We start from the raw sequence: 2324 nt of genomic DNA on the forward strand, positions 1-2324 counted from the left end.
AGGGACCAGAGGTCAGAGGCAGTGATTCCACTGAAAAGAAAGAAAAAAAAACAGTAAAGAGAAACATTCACACATGTCAACAACACATTTTGATCATGAAATTAATTTCTTGCTATACAAAAGCTAAGAACTTGAAAAAAAAGGTCCCCCAGCCCCTATAATTACTCACCTGCAGGTGCATCAGTGTCCATTGGAACAGGTTCAACAGTGGTAGATGTCTCTGAAGATGCAAGATTCCCTAAAAATAAGCACAGTTTATAAAAAAAAGCTGCACAAATAACAAGACAGAACAGCTGTATTGCACTGAAAATAGACATTCAAGTACCTACAACTGCTTGGCCATAGCTGTTCATAGCTACCCCATTTCCAAAAACCTTGGTAATTTGGTCCAGGCGTTGCTTGTTCTTATGGGCATTATGGTGATGAATGATGTTTCTCATGAGGAAGAGATGGGTCGACGGCAAAGCCATGTTTAAGAAGTAATTGTTCTTCTTCATCTTTGCAAATAGCTGTTCTGCAACTTGGCTGTTAACTTTACCAGCCAGTTGCGGTACTAAGCCAAGCTTTCTCAACTTATCTCTGGGATCTTTTGTGTTATCCTCATGAAACCGATCATATAGCGCATAATGCTCAGCTGAGCCTGTTGCTGGATGAGCATTACAGTCTGGGACTTGTTTTTTGACATTTAGCCAAGGCAGTGACACCTTCAGCTTCCCAGCTTTTGCCAGGGCTATATTTTCTGCAGTTGTTTCACTTAGACGTCCTTCAAAGGGTTTGAAGGGCAACCTCCCTGGATCCCTGATGTTCATGTGGGTCGCCATTCCACGTGCAAAGTCATAAATGACTATATTTGGTATGTGCTTCTAGGAGAGGAGCATGTCACTGAAATCACGAGGGCTTTCTGCACGGATATTACATTTAATGCTATAAACTATGCCACACGGGCACATGATCACAGCCCAGCCTCCTGAGATGGAAACAAAAGACAGAAATGTAAGGTCTATAAATGCACAAACTCATTATCATCACAATCAACAATAATTACGATGGCTTTTACCAAATTGACATTTTGTTTACCTGAAGCAGCCCAAATTTTTTGGAAGGCTTTATCATAGGATTCCCTGGACTTCATCTCGTCCGAAAGTCTGACGAGAAGGTCAGTGCGCGAGCCGGTGGAATCTAAACCACACTCCTTACACAATGCCCGGATGACAGGAACCTGCAAAAGAAGACAAAAGTATACTTGGAAATGTTTGTTTTTTTGAAAATGTTTTGGCCACAAATCACACTGAGAAAAATTAAAGTAACGTTTATTTGTTACCTTCTGCTTGTAGAGCTCTTTTTTAAGTCTGTCCTCAGACACCGTTATCTCTCTCTCCTCAGCTGGCTTTGGATGCCGGATCTTTTGGAATTCAGTGTTGATAGCAACGTTTGACCTCCGAGTACTCTTCCCAATTCAAGGGGCCCAAAAGTGAAAAGATGGCTCCACTTTAAAAGGATTATTTTGGTGACCTATGGAAACATCAAAACACAAAATGTCAAAAGGTAACATTCTTAAATTAAAACCTCTGAAACATCTATGTCCAAATGTTCATTTGTTTTTGAACACAATCCTGCTGTCAGTCTGTCTGCATTACTTGATACAAATCCACGGGCGATCCTTTCCATTGACAGTGTATCCCAAAAGGAATCCAGGTCAACCTCCCCATTGAAATCCAACGGGGGTTGTGGAAGATCGCTTGCTAAAATATATTGAGAAGGATTAAGCCAGTTCTGAGCATCATTGGGACTGTCTTACTGTAATGTATAAAAGCATTATTCTCAAGAATGGGGAAAAGCAGACCCAAACGGACACAGCCAGAAGTAACTTATAAAGAAATGTATTGACAATAAGAAAAAAAAAGTCCAACAGAAAGTACAAAGTATCAACAAAGTAGTCAACGGTCCTAAGTCCCGGGCAGGAAGGAAAACCATGTTCTCAAAGTACAACAGAAAAGCAAAGTTCAAAACAAGAGACTTACACAAAAAAAAAATCACTGGAGGACGCAGGGGGGGGGCAACACAGAACACAAGGGCACAGGCATAAGGAAACAGAGACAAAAAAAATGCACAAGGGAAGACGCAGGTGGTGCACTCAGACACAGGTGAACCACCTGCGTCTTCCCTTGTGCATTTTTTTTAGACTGTCACCACATGTGACACACGAATACCGGCGGTAATCATGGTCACAGAGCGCTTCAAAGTGAAGATAGCCCTGAAGTATCGTGTCAGCAGAGGGGTATTTGAGTCCGGTGTTTAGCTCCAAATATTGGACAACTCTGCTC

The 2324-nt window shown here is 41.7% G+C and overlaps 1 long non-coding RNA gene across 1 annotated transcript; it reads right to left on the reverse strand.

The window, feature by feature from the left end:
* Window positions 1-804: 804 nt before the first annotated feature.
* LOC134870464 (uncharacterized) lies at window positions 805-1711 on the reverse strand. The gene is made up of 4 exons (XR_010166564.1): window positions 1638-1711; window positions 1322-1512; window positions 1078-1219; window positions 805-967 (listed from the first exon to the last, which is right to left on the reverse strand). It is a non-coding gene; the product is annotated as an uncharacterized LOC134870464 (long non-coding RNA).
* Window positions 1712-2324: the final 613 nt, after the last annotated feature.

The sequence above is a fragment of the Eleginops maclovinus genome, chromosome 10 (genome assembly GCF_036324505.1).
Source record: "Eleginops maclovinus isolate JMC-PN-2008 ecotype Puerto Natales chromosome 10, JC_Emac_rtc_rv5, whole genome shotgun sequence".
NCBI classification, from domain to species: domain Eukaryota; kingdom Metazoa; phylum Chordata; class Actinopteri; order Perciformes; family Eleginopidae; genus Eleginops; species Eleginops maclovinus.